The 17,567-nt window shown below is 38.0% G+C and overlaps 1 protein-coding gene and 1 pseudogene across 1 annotated transcript in view; both read left to right on the plus strand.

Annotated features, from left to right (window-relative positions):
• Window positions 1-17,567, plus strand: part of atg7 (ATG7 autophagy related 7 homolog (S. cerevisiae)) — a 108,550-nt gene that overhangs the window by 78,686 nt on the left and 12,297 nt on the right. The window lies entirely within an intron of this gene.
• On the plus strand, window positions 5,639-5,755 carry LOC129411124 (5S ribosomal RNA; annotated as a pseudogene).

The raw sequence follows: 17,567 nt of genomic DNA on the forward strand, positions 1-17,567 counted from the left end.
CACAAGATTAGTAAGACTACAGTGACTATGTCCAAGATTGTTGTGCTATTCAACATTTATTGCCCTTCTCTAAAAAGGTTTTGTAACATGACTACATATCCTACTAAAGATTTGTGTTCTGAAACATATATTTGTGCGATTAGGCTCCTGATCGTCTGAAGGAAGTGGATGTCTGTACAGGATGCTTCTCTCCACAGCCCACCCACTGTCCTGCTTTGTTTTTCATACTCTCCTTGTGTAACATGTTCTATACAATAATATTATAGAGATCAGGAGTGTCCAGCTTATGCAAGAAAACAATGGACACCTACATAATACTGTTTATTTTGATGTTTGAGAAATGCATTGTATTATTAAGAATTACTTCAGCCTCCAGTGTCACAGATGTCAATATTTACTTCAGAAATGGTTTGATAGCCAGGATGTGGCTTAGGCAGGCAAGTTTTCTATGTACAACAAATGTACCACTTAGCCACACACAACAGTTATAGCTTTTGTAGAGTACTTTGTGGTTCACTGTAACCTTTCTTCTCCAACCTTCTTGAAATGTTCCACAGAATGATATATCTTCTGTTTATTTCACTCTGCAGCTTTGTAAAATATGCAATCTCACTGTGAGCATGGTCTCCGCCACTCCACAGATATGACCTGTATCTCTTAATGTTGGACCTTCCACTAGAAAAGTTACTTAGTCCATTTTTAATAAGGTTATTTAGTACAATCTTTCAGTGTAACTTTCACTTTTTGTATAATATCAACAACCATGATGATGGTAGTGGATGATGTGATAATGTGGTGAATATTTCATAGTCTACTGTTTTTAAATCTATATATATATCAAAGCAAGTCTGCAGTAGCACTATGTAACCCCAACCTTAAGCACAACACTCAATAGCACTCTGTTATCTCCATTTTCAGTAAGCACTTGTTTAGTGTGCCGGGACGTCCCAGAGGAGCGGATATGTGACCCTTATGGAGCACAAAGGGTCTCTCTGAGCGCCCACTCCTTCCCACCTCCACAAGAGCTGCCAGTAAGTCATATGCAGCTGCTCTCTGTCCCGCTATTGTCACACTGGAGTCCTGGGCCAGCTCAGCCCCGTGACCTATTTCAATATAGTTAATCCAGATCATTTTCCCAACGCCTTTTTCCAAAACAATAGTCAGTCACAAGACGATGAGTAAGTCTGAGGACTCGGAAGTGAAATTTGAGACAGAAATTGTCAGCCTGGGTTAGGGAGGTACTGATTCAGCTTTTTCAGGTCCAATGCTGATATCGATACTTTGACTTTAAGTATTCCACAATGCCTGACATCAACTGATACCATTGTAATCACGGAAAATGCCACAGTTAACTTATTACACAAGAGCTCCAGTTGTGTTTTGCAACTTTTATTTATCCTATAAATCATAAGCTTTCTATAAATTCAAGTTCAGCTGCATTTATACCTAAAAATGTTATTCCTTATGGTGTTACCTACTACTACTTCTTCTTTGGAGTTTAATGTCATCTCACACCCAAGAAGTTGCATTACTGCCATCTATCTCCTTCAGGTGGTAATTGGACAGCTCCTCAGTTTGTAGATTTGCCTGATTTAGAGTCCATTATATCAACTTTTTAGTCCTTCTTTGGACAATTTCTTGTTTAGTGGTGGTTTAGCAGTGGAAATGATGTAGTTCCTTTTTAAATCTGATTTAGCCCCATAGTAGACCTGAAATAGTCCTGTTACAGACCTGGTTTAGATCTACTAGTACTTTTGCTCAGTGTGAAATCTTTGAGAGCCACTGTTCTATATCATGGGTAAAGTTGGCAAATAAAAACATTGTTACTTTAAATGGGTCTGTGCAATTAATGGAATTTGTTGAGCTCGAGATCCTGTCATTTCTAATCGTCAATGATCAGCTTGGCTCTTTTAATAGAGAGATCTACAGCCAATCCTCTGCCAGTGAAAGCATGTGGTTTGGAGCAGAGATCAGAGCTTGGGAGGAAAAAAAAAAGATATTATTGTTTGTGTCAACTGGGACTGATTAAAATCCTGTCTGATTTGTATTAGGGAAATTAATACTGAGAGACCTTTTTATTTGTTTTAATAAGACTACATAAAAATGAAAACTGATCAATATGAAAAAACGTGATACATTTTTTGTCACATTTTCTAAGCCTATATCTTCACAATAGTTTTCCACTCTATAAAAGTACTAGTAAATGTCTCCTACTTATGCTTGCACTCCTCTGTCTGTAGTTAATCCAAAAGATCTTCCAGAGCGTTTCCGTCACATGATGATGAGTCAGTCCCAGAGGATTTGGGGCCGTGTTATGTAACGTCACTTTAGAGAGTGAAGCAGAGCAGTTATCGTCAGACTGTCGTAGCTCAAAATGAAATCACCCACACATTGCTCAAGTCCATATTTAATAACATGGGAACTTGCACAACTGCTCCAAACACTACTACCTCTGTGGGAGCCATCTGACGCAAAAGTTAAAATGTTTGTTATTGTTTTTTTAAATGATTTGTTTTGATCAAGGAGGTCAGGGTAACCTTTAAGATGTAGTTTTGGATGGCAATACAAGGCTGTTTATTCATATCCTGATTGGAAACATCTGTAAAATGTCGAAATGACCAATTTATTGAGGTCAGCATTGGCCCATCACAGGTTAATTTAGTCCTGGATGAAATAAAATTGAGATGGTAATATTGGCCAGTTTACATGGTTCCACAGATTTGATTATTAGGCCTGCACATTTATAGATGGCTGTATTCCAGCAATGACCATTTCACTATCTTACTCATATCTGAGGGACTATTATTTTCTTGATTACACTGTACAAGAAATTGTGTTTTGTTGAACTTTGATGTGATTTTAGGTAAATATTGAACATTTATTTTAGATATTGCATTATAACACATTAATTAAAAATAATGAATAAAAAACAAAACACATCATATTTTGTTAAAGGTACTATATTGCGCAAAATGGACTCTTGTGAGCTATTATAATGTTCATACTTCCTCAAAAACATGCCTGGAGGTGTGTTTTGTTTCATTCACATGTTTGAGTTACCCTTTATTATTAGTCTGTCTACATCTCTAGAGCTCAAATACTCATTTCCATCTTGAAGTGGCTATGAAGCGGTAGTTTTCAAGTTAACAGCTCCTTTTAAATTAAGATTAGCAATTCCACGACTGAAATGATCCGAATGACTCTGAAGGTGAAGCTGTATGGAGTTTACAATCACAGTGGGACACTTCCTTTATTACCACATGACATCACAAGTTAGAACAGAATGTTTTCTGTTTGAGGGAAGAACTTGAAGAAGAGCCTGAATATGCAGGGTTTCTGTGTTAAACATGTGTGAATGAAACAAAACACAATTCCATGTATGTTTGTGATGTGGAAACAACATTATAACAGAGGTCAGAAAATAGTCTTATATGTGCCCTTTAAAGTTGCTATATATAACTTCTACCACTTCTTTGTCTCCATGGGTTTTTATTGCTGTTATGTTCCATATTGTAGCATTAAACTTCTCTATCACCATGGAGACTGGGAAACCCTCTAACAGTCTCTAAGAAAGCCTGTTTTTCATTATTTTGCACAATAAATCATCTGTAATTGATCATGTGAGATGGATCAAACTGTGGAACATAAACAGAACTCCACCCTAGAAAAGTTACAAAGTGAAGCACCATTTAATTAATAATAATATTACTTGTATATTGGTTAGTCTTTTGTACCTTTACACATATTAATAACAACAAAAGTGTATTGCCAAAACACTCCCAACTTGCGAAATCTCATAATGTAACAAGTTAACAGTAAAGTGACAGTTCCTACTTGTTGTATACTGTTGAACTATGATTCCACGGCGGAAACTAATCTCCCTGTCACTTTCCATTCAGAATAATTGAATGATAATCACACTTGGAATCATTATCACTGCACTGACATGTCTGTTTTTCCAGATAACAACAACAACATTACGGGCTTAAATTACCTCCGAACGTGACACATCTCGGTTTGCGCTTTCTTTTTGGCTCTGATCCAACAGACGGAGGCTATAGTGCAACGCTCCCTCCTGACCTGTTTTGTCAGTGTTTGATAAGAGTGCTTCAGCTTGCCACTAATCATCACCTTGAGTCGTAGCCGTGCCCCGAGGAGCAGAGAGACAGAGGGACCAGCCTCTCACGCCCAGACCTTTCGACCTCTGCGCTTCTCTGAGTAAAACTGCTGTCCTTACCAAGAATTCACCTATCACCCAGCAGCTAGTGAAAACATGGCAAGAAAGCACTTAAGAAGTACACTGTAAAAATCTAACTTATGCCTCAAAAATATTTAAAAGTGCTTTGTGTAACTTTTCTGGTGGAGGGCCACCATCAATTGCTTTTCTACATGGCAAAGTTATTCATTTGTCTGGAATGTTTCACAGTGTGGCAGTATTTATTCTATCTTCATGGAGACCCAACTAGACCAAGTTACAGGTCAGATCTGCGGAGAGGCGATCCCGCTCACAGTGAGAATGCCTGTTTTTCTAGGTATTTTTGAGCTATGAAACCACCTGTAATTTAATAAATGTAAGGTAGAGTTGTTTAATGTCTGAGGAACATTCCAGGCATAGCAATGACATATCCATTGAAACATGCAGTTGACGGACCCCAAGCAAAAAGTTACGCAGGCACCTCTAAGTCTGATTTATTTGAATTCAACTATTAATCTTTATTACATCCAAATACTGTAGCAGTAGGGTGGTGTAGCATTTGTGGAATCCATTCACCAAGGTCAGCAAGCCTCCTCAAACCTTAGAGGAGCTGTATCTGATTTTTACAGTCTTAAAAATGCAAAAACCAGAACTAGTGAATTATAAACTGTTTGCACTGATCCAGTTATCCCTCACTTGCATTATGAATTCAGAGCATCTTAATTAATCACCATGATGAGCTCTTTCCACAACTTTCAGATGCCAGAGCTGAGTTTTGCTATTACGGTAACAACAACTAGCATGTTGACAGTGCAATTCCTGATTATCGGACAACCAAACGCTTTATACTTAGATGCAAACAGTACACAATGGACTTATTTTTACCCCAAGAGCTGCTTATACAATGTATCTCTGCTGGAACAACTTACTTAAATATATGTTTAAAAAAACAAAAAAACAAAACAGGTACAGAACCTTTAAGTATTATAGTAAATGTATCTGTGCTATTAAGTTGGTAAAATGTAAGTGTGGTGTATAGAAATGACCACCAAAATACAATTTGACTGTGTAAAATGAACCTAACATTTGCACACTTTCATTAGGGATGTGCCGTTCGAGCTTTTTCTGTTTCGATACCAATGCTGATACTTTGCCTTTAAGCATCTGCCGATCCCCAATATCTACCGATACCAGAGCAGAAACTGAACATAATTTATTTCCTTGAAACACAATTGTGTACAGTAAAAAATATATATATATATATTAAAATGTGTTTCTTAACTGTTATTTATCATTTAATGGAACTTCAGAACAACTTTGAAAAAATATTACGAGGTGTTTTATGCTTACATTGTCCAGTATATTATTTTATTACACCAATTTATAGACCTAAATGGGATATCAACTCAACCGAAATCTTGGAACCGATATCCAATCCATCAAAATCGTGACCATACCAGCTTGTCAAAGCCTGATCCCGTCAGATCTCAGAAGCTAAGCAGGCCGGGCCTGGGTAGTACTTGGATGGGAGACCGCTAGAAATTCCAGGTGCCACAGTGGGGCGCCAGTGGCAACCCCCCCCCAAAAAAAACTGTCATTGTGTCCTTAGGCAAGACACTTCACCTACGTTGCCTAGTATGAAAGTGGTGTGTGCGTGACTGATGGTGGTGGTCGGAGGGGCCAATGGCGCAGATTGGCAGCCTCGCTTCTGTCAGTCTGCCCCAGGGCAGCTGTGGCTACAATAGTAGCTTATCACCACTGAGTGTGGAGGGACTGAATAATGAAATGTAAAGCGCTTTGGGTATCTTGAAAGGCGCTATATAAATGCAGTCAATCAATCAATCAAAATGTTCAATATCAGCGCTGATACCAGCATTTTATCAATGCAGTATTTAACTATACTAATATACTAGTATTTAAATATCTGTGCATGACTGAAAATCCCAGAATAGTTTTTGCAGTGCAATCCTCCCTCTTTGCCTCCTGCTGCGAGCGTCACTGGGCCCCATGTATGTCAGAGCCTTTCCAAACACGGCTACAGTTGCTACATGCTACAATTATTACCAGATGGAGTGGAGAAACATATTAGCCCTGCCTTTTCATTAGAGCTCCTCCACCCGCCCTCCCAGAAGACAGAAGCGACCAGCAGAAAGTACATCTAATCTTTTCAAATTGAAGACGAATAACGCTTTGTCCTTCAGCAGTCTTTAATTTCCGCTCCTATTACCTCCATGTATTAAGGAGATATTGGGTCCCTCTCATTAAAACTCGCAAAATTGTTCTTTTAAAAGCAGGTGTGCGAAGTTTGTTGGATAAAATGCTAAAGCTAAAATATAATGTACCCCAAGACTACTAGGCTATATATTAATGGATAGTACCGGATTAATCATAGATGCAAAAGTCTGTGACATCTGATAGCTCCGTAAGCTCTATGCCACGTCAATGGATTTTCCAAAATTTAATATATATTCTTTTAATTTGACCATATTGTGTATTTCTACTTTCATTTATTAGCTCCTCCAGAGATTCACTAGATGTTAATGCACCTGGGACTTTAATGTGAAGTATGTCTAACAGGATTTAGAGTACCACCTCCAGCTACAAGTGGAAACTAATGGAGAAGATCTTGAAGACAGAAGTGTTTGGAGTGGTATTTGTGTACTGTGCAATGCAGGGACTGTGTATTGAAGTAAGCACATAGTGAAATGAATGGCCACAATATCAACATCGTTGCTCTTGCTAGAATGACTACCTGCCCTTTTGGCTACTATTTAAACCCCTGTCCTTTGTTCCACCTTTCATTGATGCCTCATCAGAAATAAAAAATATTTATACAGAAAACTTTATTCATATATTTTTTTCTCAAAGAAATCAAGACTATGGGTAGGCCTGTCACAGTAATTATTATATTGACCTCAATATATGATAAAAGGAGCAATATATTTTTGGAGATCCGGTCGTCGAGACCCCCGCCTTCAACTTCTGCCCACATTTACTTGCACCGACCCCATATGGATCCTCCCGCAGGTGGTGGGTCCACGGAAAGGGCAGCCCATGTCGCTCCCTCATGCTGTGCCCGTGGGGGAAGGCCCGGCCACCAGGCGCTTGCCATCGAGCACCCACCTTAGGCCTGGCTCCAGGGTGGGGCCCCAGTAAAGCCATTCCAGGTGACATATCTGGCCTCTGCGTTGAACTCATCATATGGCGCTTCTGAACTGTTCTTAGTCTGACCCGTCCACCCGGACCTGTTTGCCTTGGGTGACCCTACCAAGAGCATAAAGCCCCTGACAACATAGCTCCCGGGATCATTCGGGCACTCAAACCCACATTAAGGTGATGGTTCAAGGAGGAGTTGGAGGACATTTCTGGGGTGAAGAAAGTCTGGGAGTCCCTGTTCCAACTGCTACCCCCGCGACCCGGCCCCGGATAAACGGAAGAAAATGGATGGATGGAATATATTTCTGGGGTCAATAGTTATCGCTTGTACATTTCCTCACACTACTGAGAAATGTTTGGTTATTTTTCAGCTATATTATAAGTTTTTAGCTGTAGAAGGTTGAATTATGAACTTCTATCTAACAGTATAGTAGAATTCTTCCCATCCTTTCATGTAGAGATGTACCGATCCAGGTTTTTCACTTCTGATCTCAATACCGATGCCATGTCTCAAGTGTCTGCCGATATTCGATATGAACCGATACCAGTATAGGGATTGTAAATGGATTTTATTCCTCTGAAAATGCAGTTAACCTATTACAAAATAGCTCTGATTGTATTATGTAACGTTATGTATCCTGCAAGTAATTACTGAACTGCTTTGTATGAATTCAATTTGAAACTTTAATTTAATATGAAATGTCCAGGACCTGCATCAGTCAGTAAACAGTCCAACCAGGATATTGACTGAACCGACACCTGATACTGCAACTTTTCCTGGATTGGTCTGCAATGTTCCTAATTCAAAAGCAGATGTTTAATTTTAAAATGGCTAAATCTTAATGTAAATCGTATCCTATGTTATACTTGACCCGCGGGTGTCATTCAGCCCGCCTCCGCCTCCTCCTCTCATGTGCATTTCCTCCCTAAACATGTCAGCTATGTGCGCGACATCTTTTTCACAGCTAATTTTAAAGGTTTGCCGCTCCTGTATGCCAGTTATGCCCAGACACAGCCCCCCCTCCCCTGTCTCTACATGGGACCTCCACTCATTTTAGCGCCCTCACCTCACTAAACATAGCAGGTGGAAATCTCCCCAGCTCTTCAGCAGCTAAATCCAGTAGCTTTGTGTCAACCTCAGGCTTGACTTATAACCTTGTTTGCTAACCCTTCAAATCCCATGCTCCTAATTTGAAAACGTGTGCCCACTCACTAACGTGTACGTGCATGCCACTCGCTATATGTGTTTGCCGATGTATAAGTCGTGACATGTTTGAAATTGCAGTGCTAAAGTTGAATGGGCCGTTACATTGTTGCTGAAGTCTGTAGGCTTAGTTTATAGAGACAAATGTCAGAGTCCAAAAGAAGCTGGTGATGTGAGCGAAATTAAAGTTGTTGTTGAAAATAAGGTTGTCAAAAATCAATATATACCCTTATACTAATCCGTACTTAAACTGGAATTGAATCTGGAGAAGTATTACTGCTTGATAGACATACAAAAATAGGACAACATTACAACTCTTCTGTTATATAAAATCATAAGATAAAATAACTTTTGTTGAAAATTATATTCTGTTTTCAATGAGTTTGTTTAGATATTTGCCCATTTTCTTGAAGGTTGGTGCTTTGAACTCTATTTCATGGGTCCTTCGGCAAAACACTTCACCACCTCACCTGTATGAGTGTGTTCGGAGAGAGGCTGTGCGTCTGCCCTACAGATAAGGTTAAATAAGTTTGACTGAAGAGAGAATAAAGACTCTAAAGTACCCATGTACACAACTAATTGCAGTTTTAGCAAAGACAATACCTCCAAATGTCATGGTGTCATTTAATAGTGAGCTAAATATTACTAAAACATACTATTTTAGATTCATTTTGTCTTAACATTCTAATTTAATCGGTGGAAACTGTAGATCACTTCCGATTCTTCTCCATGCACACTTTCCAGTACGCGCTGGCATAGCAACACAGCTTTTCCCTGCTATCTTGAGCCAAAGACCAGTCAAATATAAAAATACCCAGAATACATTAGTTAATAATTAACATACCCATTTACTAATATATCTTTTCCATTATGCTAATCTTATATCTCACTGGTTATTTTTTCCATTACATCTTAAATCGGTTATTATAGTAATGGTAATAGTAGTATTAAAAATAAAATGTCTAGACTGCTCATAGGGTGGTGGAGGTGCAGGTGGGGGGTCAATGGGACGTTTGGCACCAGCTGTCCCAAGTCTTGAACCTAAACCGGGCCTGTGCCGAAATGCCAATCATTAATCATCACACTGTTATTTCTATAAGTCATAAATAGTGTCCATAAAGGAGCCTTTTGCCTCACTGCATGTTGAAAACTTGGCGTGGTTCCAGTAGATGGCGCCTCGCTGTCCAGGGAGGTGCTGCTTCGGGCCTGGCAGCTGGTCCAAACCTCGAGATATAAATTCAGAGGTGGATCTTCTGTAGACATTTTTAACAGTTATTTCTGTATGTATGTCAGACAGTTAACATAGCATCTACTTTCACTTCCGTCTAATTTCTCCTGCTCAAAGTTCTTAGGTCTTATATCTAGTTACTGGCGCTTATCCGTGAATGTGTTTTGCTCAATATACATTTCTACCTCATAAATTGTGACTTAACAACATTCTACAATCCCTATCCATGGGTGTTCGCTTACTGTTATATGCAGTTTGAAGTACTTTTTCCCATTTGATGTATATATTATTTTGTTTTAAAATGTTAATTGGTGTGACAGTTGTACTAATTCTTCATCATGTTGAAACTCATGATTGGTTTCAAATTGAGCTGTATGACAGGTCAGAATTCTGTGGTGGCAACATAGACTGTATATATAAATGGACTGAGCTAACCCGCTAGTCACTGCATTCCAAATAGGAAGTGACCATGGGCATGCTTTGGGGTCCATCGACTTTGGTTCTAGTGCACTTTCTAAAGAAACAACGTCGATCCTCTCTGTAACTGCTTGCTGTCAGTCTCCTCATTTTGGTCTTACAGTGTTCGTATTAACCCACTCTGCATGATCCTGGAGTTTTTATTTAGCTATTTTGTCCATAAACAAATTCCTATTCCTAATATGGAACTGGCGCCAACTTTGCCCCATAACTGCTTACCTCAGTAAGCGCCATTTGACTGGAGTTGGACAGTATGGGTGATGTCACACTCCCTTAGTCCACTTCTTTACACAGTCTATGGGTGGCAACCATTTCACAGTCAGATTGCAGATTTGTTGACATGGTTTATGGTTACTTGTCACATTTACATGAGAACTTTAATTCAGAATAAATAATTTAATTCTGCTTAAAAAAACAACAACAAAAAAAAACATGTAAAGACTCATTCCTAAAGAAAATGATAATTAAATTAAGATTAAACTTAATTAGAAGTAAGTGGGTGGTTTCTTCCGATTTTAAAGCCAAATTAATGTATTCCTCGATCATCTAAATGTTTATTCTTCTTAAAAATAATTCACCCTTCTGATGCGATCCAGACGATCCAGCTCTACCAGTCCTCTCTTCGGACTTTCATCCACTGCTCTTTGGATTTGCGAGCGAGATGCAGGAGTGGGCTGAGGTAGAGCAGCCGTTGACTTTGTTTTGTCTTCTTCTTCCTCCCTTCTTCTCCTCGGCTGACAGACGTAAAGCGTGATGATAGAATTCTCACAACAACAGCAAAAAATGTTTCTATCATCCATGTCCTGGTGTATGGTGTCTATGGGCGTAACAATCCGAGATGACAAAAAAGCTGGTAGCAGTTGAAGTGTGTGTTTTCTTCCGGGTGATGTAAATACATTTGTGCACCTCCTGTCCAATCACAAACCTTCCAGACCCCCATATGTTGAGTGGAATTAAATAAAGGCGATTTAACATGTTTTCCATGTAAACCTCAATTCAGAATTATTATTTCCATGTAAACGTGAAGGAGAATATTTTAATTCCGAACTATTAACTGAAATTAAAACCATATCAAATAGCATGTGTGATTTGGATTCTGCTAGATTTTTTGAGTTTTAGACTTTAATTTTAGAAATAAAAATGACCCCTATGATGACTAATCCAGTAAATGTTGAGTGTAACTGAAGTTTGACCCCAGCTCTGAGGATGTGTCTCTCTTCACTGTGGAGGAGGCCATAGATCATGTCTGCGTGACCCCAGGAAGTAATGTTAATGTTATCACAGAGGACTTCCTGTTCTCTCTACTCCACCCACACTCTGCTCAATGCTCTCAAAAGACCAGGAGCTGCAATTAGAACTAACCAATACATGACCCAAACCTTAGAAAATGTCTTTCAACCACCCAAGCAAAGAAGTGTATTTTGATTCTACTTATCGGACTCAAGGACAGTTTCTTCCTCTCAGTGTTTGCTTTTGATGCCGGAATCAACAAAGATAAGTGTCTGCTGGGGTATAGAAAACCAGCTTTCAAATTTTAAAGTCCACTTGTCAATTTGAACGAAAAACTAATTAAATTTATTTTGTATAGCCCAAAATCACTACAGCAGCCTCCTCAGAGGGTTTAACAAAATTGTTGATTTAACCAACAGAATGATAGAAAATAAAATAAAACCAATAACAGACAGAAAAATAGAAAAATTGACAACATAGTAAAAAGACGTTTAACTTTTCTTCTCATAGATGCTGCACATTTTTTAAAGCAGCAGAACTGATGGAATTACATTACATGATTTTGATATTGGTTTAAATGTGAATAATGTAAACAAAAAAAATGGAAATGAAATTCTGAGATAAGTAACCACACAGTTCTGCAATTCTAAAAAAAAATTTAGGTTAAAAGTCGCATGAAAAATACAACTAATATAATTTTGGCTTTTACAGGCGAGAGGTCGTCTTGCTGTCACAGTAATGATAACAACAACTAGCATGTTAACAGTACACCTGCCTTATAAAAGTGCTTTATAATTAGATGCAAACAGCTCTCAGCCTTTTACAATATATCTGTTCTTTATTAGACAGAAAGAGTGCAGCCCCTTTTAATACAGAATTACTAAATGACGTATTGAATGGTCCGAACTCTCATCCTCCTGAAATCCTTATCTCTCTCTCCTTCTGTTCGGTAGGCAGCGATAGCATCAGACCACAGCGCTAATAATTACGGAGACACTTAAAAAAACACACAACGCTGAACAAACAGGAACACAGCGGGACACTTGAACGCCCCACCATCGAAACAGCAGTGGATACGGACACTTCACTTCGCCACGCACGAAATCATACTGTATACATGCGGAGTTAGTTTTCATTTCCTTTGACCTGATTTTACTAAGAAACAAAAGCGCTTTAATGAGTTACTTAAAAATAGATTTGGGTGAAACTACAGCCGGAAGCCATCCGTGGTCCACATTAAATCTGCATTATACCAAGTGTGGTCTTTCATTCATTCGTTTTTCCCTTTTTAAACAATAATAATTTGAGGTGATCTTTTGTTTAGTTCTCACCATTTGAAACAATATTACAGGAGGCGTTTTCATGCGTGATATGTTAAAGGTGCAATGTGTAACTTTTCTGGTGGAGTGTCTGCCACATGCTTGCCTGGAGCTGTCTATGGCAATAAACTTAAAAAGGCCCCATATTATACTGTTTTCTGAAATTATAATGTTGCTTCCTCCTCAAAAACATACCTGGAGTTGTGTTTTGTTTCATTCACACGTGTTATTTCACACACTCACACAAACCCTGCATATTTAGGCTGAGTTCTTCTCTCAGACAAAAAAACGCACTATTCCATCTTGTGATGTCATGTGATAATACAGAAAGTGCTCTACTGTGTTTTTAAATTGCATGATTTCAGCTCTGGAATTGCCCATCTTTATGAACAAAAGGCAAAAGGCAGCTGTTAATGTGAAAACTACCGCCACTGGGGGTGTGCAAAAAATATCGAAATATCTCTATATTGTATTGTTTAATGTGATGATACAGTATCGATATTGTGGACCTCTGTATTGATATATTGCAAAGAGTATTTTTTGGTATATTTTACTAAATTATGTTGTTACAGTGCTACAGTTTTGGTGCTTGTTTATTCACTGTTTTTGATTATTAAAATAGGTGTGTTTCATATTCACTTTGCACAAGAAGTGGTTTAACAAAGACTTGTAGTATCACAGCCATGATTTAGCCATTTTTTTTATTTTTTTATTTTATTTTTTTATTGAACTGTATCGAATCGATTTGAAATATATCGTATTGACCCAAAAGTGCACTGTATCGAGCTATGTATCATATTGCAGCCTATGTATCGAGGTGTGTGTCATATCGTAGCCTATGTATCGAGATATGTATTGTATCGTAGCCTATGTATCAATATATATATCGTATCGTAGCCTGTGTATCGAGATATGTATCGTATCAACAACTTCTTAATGATACCCAGACCTAACCGCCTCATGACATCACAAATTGGAACAGAGCATTTTGACCTTTGGAGATGTAAATTGACATGATGTTGTGTTTTGTTTCATTCACACAAGTTACACATCAGATCTGAGGAGATGCAAGCTTGCTGTTCCATAAGAATAAATCATCAATCATGAATTTAGAATCACTTAGAATGAATTTAAGCAACATCTCAATTAAATGTATGTTAGGTAAGTTTAATGTCATAGTGCGGAACATTTCTGGTAATCTATATGTAATAATAGCCCCATAAACAGGTGGCATACCCCTCCACCAGAAAGTTACGCATCTGTGAGAAACTACTTACTACTTTAATCACTTTCTTTTATGCACATTTATTACACATTATAGAATTATTTTAACTATGTTTTACAGTGGTTTCATCTGTAATGTGAAATACTATAAAAGTCCCTATATTCACCGACAAAACTGAGTAAAAAGTCCTAATTTCCTGGATCAAAGCTGCTCTTGTGGCTGCCTCCTCTGTGTGTTGAGGCATGTCGCTTCATTAAGTTGGCTATAGTTTGAACCTTATCTCCTCTCTCTTTGTCAGTGTGTGTGTACGTGTGTGTACGTGTGTGTGTGTGGGGGGGGGACATGCAAGAGCCCAGGGGCCCTGCTGCCGCTCTCTGATTGGTCTGTCTGTGCTCTCGTGACTCCTGGCTTCACTTCACAGTTCAAATTAAACCAGGGGCAGGTCTGAACTGGCCGCACACGGAGCTTCTGAAGTGAATGTGTTTTTGCCTTTTGGTTTAGCTGCACGCTCACAAATGCTTCATTAGATTCAGTTGATAATGGGAAAGACTTAGCACTCTAGTTTTCATAGTTATTAGCAGTGATACAAGCCAGAGTGTTTGAAGCTGTCTTATCTTTTTTGTATGTTGACTGGCAGTTCTTTTCATTAATACAGAACGTGATTTATTTTCTGTGCCACTAAGTTCATACTGGTCCAAGGTAGTGTTTCTATGATACTTTTTTCAAACTCAATATTGATACCACAAAAAATCCAGTCCAGTCCATCCAATTTTTAACCTCAAAATAACTGTAACACAATTCTAACTCTATTAAAATGATGGTCCAATTATGTGATTTATTTTTTTTTCAATCTATACATTTTTTCGCTCATGTACCTTTTACTTTGTTACTTCTTAATACTTGGCAACTATGACATTTTAAAATCAAATTAATAGTGCTTATGAAATCTCTGACTCAGACTATTGTGTACAGTCTTGACCAGGAAACAGGAATTGGGTCAGAGGAGGCAGAGTGGGCTGGAAGGAAGTAAGGATCACAATAACCAACTGTGAGCACATGTAGAGAGTCTACCACGCATGTCAACTCTGGCATAGTCGATCTGGGACAGTGCTCAGTAAATCTGAAAGAAAATAAGGTCTCGATATAGAGATTGAAGAATACACAAGGTATTATATCATGATGATTAAAAAGTCTAATTTATGGTTATTGATTTACTTTTTAGAGTTTTTTGTTATACATTTATGGCAATGTCAGGTCCACACAAAGGTAGAATATAAACAAATGATTTACCACTGGGAAAAAATCTGAAATCTGATCCTTTGAGAATCTCTTGTTTAGATGAAGTCATCATATTGTGATTCAGTAATCCTTTGTTTAACACTTTCTCCCACTCCTCCCAGATGGATTTAACCAACCATAGTGAAGTACGAACTGTCAGAAGCAGAGGTACCACCTAATATAGAGTACATACATTCTGAAACATACATAGCCGACATACCAAAACTGACCATTCTTTAAAAGTTTTAGTTTTGCCTTGATCTATATAAGAACTATGACCACATGGTAACATCAACATTATTTTCTGTTGCAAATTCTTTTGCATTCAAAAAGAATGGTACAGAGTATTGAGCCTTTTTCTTCGTACCAAAATCGAGGATGAAATTCTGGTATCGTGACTAGAGATCGACAGATATTGTGTTTTTCATGCCGATAGTGATTGTTTCTGGTGATATTTTTTGGACAGACATGTATGGTTGATTTTGATTTTCTCCCCCAAATTATGCAATTTAAATCTGCAAAAAAATAGCCAAATGCCTTTTTTCACCACAGACCTTTAAGAGAGCTTTGTTGTCACGTTTTTAGCTGTTATCTGTTTGCACTAAAGTGTTCAAATAAAGCTTATGGGTATTTTTAACCTTCAGGTCACCCAAAACAAAATATCGGCCTGTGCTAGAGATTTAAAGCTGATCACCAGTCTGCTAAAAAGTACAAATATTGGCCCGAACTATACCGACCAACTGATGTATCTTTAATTGTGACAGCACTGCTATAATATAATTTCTTTTTCTTTTAGTTTTAAACTTGGTCTGCAACCAAAAAACTGTTGAATTTTGGATCATGGGTCAGCTCTTGAGAGCAGTGGATGTTTGTGGGAAAATAACAAAAGCCATCTGTCACTCTGCAGGGGCCCCACATCAGCTGAGAGGCAGCCATCTTGTTTTCTTAGCTGCACTTTTTAAAACTTGGGTCAAAGAGGATGAGAGAGGAAAGGTGTGATTAGTGTGAGTAAACCCTAACTCAAAGGAGAATGAGTTTTGGCCCGGAACAAGGAAAGGGAGTGGACTTCCATGTTTTCTGAGCTAATGGTGGAAGGAAGGAACAGCGTCAGTGCTGGTGTAGATGAGTTTAACCAAAGTGCATTATCAGGCGCTGGGTGTGAGGGGATGAGACACTGGGGTTTAGGAAAACCTACAGAGACATGGTTTATCTATGTTCCCACCACACACACAATCTTCCCTCAAATGAGATATATCTGTCCAATTTCATTGTACTTAAAGCTTTACATTTGGGATGGGACAAAATCTCATGGGTCTGTCAAAAAAAGTTAAAGTTGCTAAGTTACCTTTTGAAAAGTATGTAATTAAGAGGATAAAAATTGAACTGTAGAATTTTTTTTTAATTATTATTTTGTCTTCTTCTTCATTTTGAGTCTTATTTTCTTGCAGGAATTGTCTTCTCTCACCTCTACTCTTTCTTAAAATATGATGACAAGATTATGAATTGTTTCTGTTGGCTATACATTGTATGCCATGCTAATTAACAAATTGTTTAATTCAGTTTGAATGGGAATATTCAAAGATAAACTTCAGTGTGTATGCATTTTCTTGAAAATGACATAATCACTAATTAATTCACTGCAAATCAGAATGCCTAGTGACTTGGTCATGTGTCTCCATAAATGAATAAGACAAAACCAAGAGGAGCATCCAAATAAATAAGTACAGATAACAGAAATTGGCAGTACTTCACTGACTTCAAACTCTGGGGCTCATCAGGATACTTGCATTTTCCAAAATTCCAAAAGCACTTTCTTAAATAGACCATTGTTTTGAAAGATGTCAGGGTAAATGAGAATTCAAGGTACTGACAGATAAGAAGTCTATTATTTGAACTCAGGAAAAAACAAACCATACACATTTTTTTTTTTAGTACATTTAAACATTGGGCCTATTGTTTCAGATCAGTGTACTACCTCATTGTTCAGTTAGCATTGGCTTTGTCCTATATTGTACACATGTGTTCTATTAAAGTCAATATGAATCCTCAGGCAGTCAACTCCTCTGATGTATTCGTGGAAGTGTAGAGCTATTTTTCTGTCATTGGTTTTCAGTCTTTACATGTGAAAGCTGTGCATAGTGAAGCATCTGGAACAGTTTTATGAAAATGAGAAAGTCCTATATTTTCATAGTAGTTCTTATGGTGCATTAGACTTATATGTGGTCCCTGGAGACATATCTTTATTAACCGATGTT

Source organism: Boleophthalmus pectinirostris, unplaced genomic scaffold (assembly GCF_026225935.1).
Source record: "Boleophthalmus pectinirostris isolate CB_2022bp ecotype Guang Dong unplaced genomic scaffold, ASM2622593v1 HiC_scaffold_3, whole genome shotgun sequence".
In the NCBI taxonomy this organism is placed as follows: Eukaryota; Metazoa; Chordata; class Actinopteri; order Gobiiformes; family Gobiidae; genus Boleophthalmus; species Boleophthalmus pectinirostris.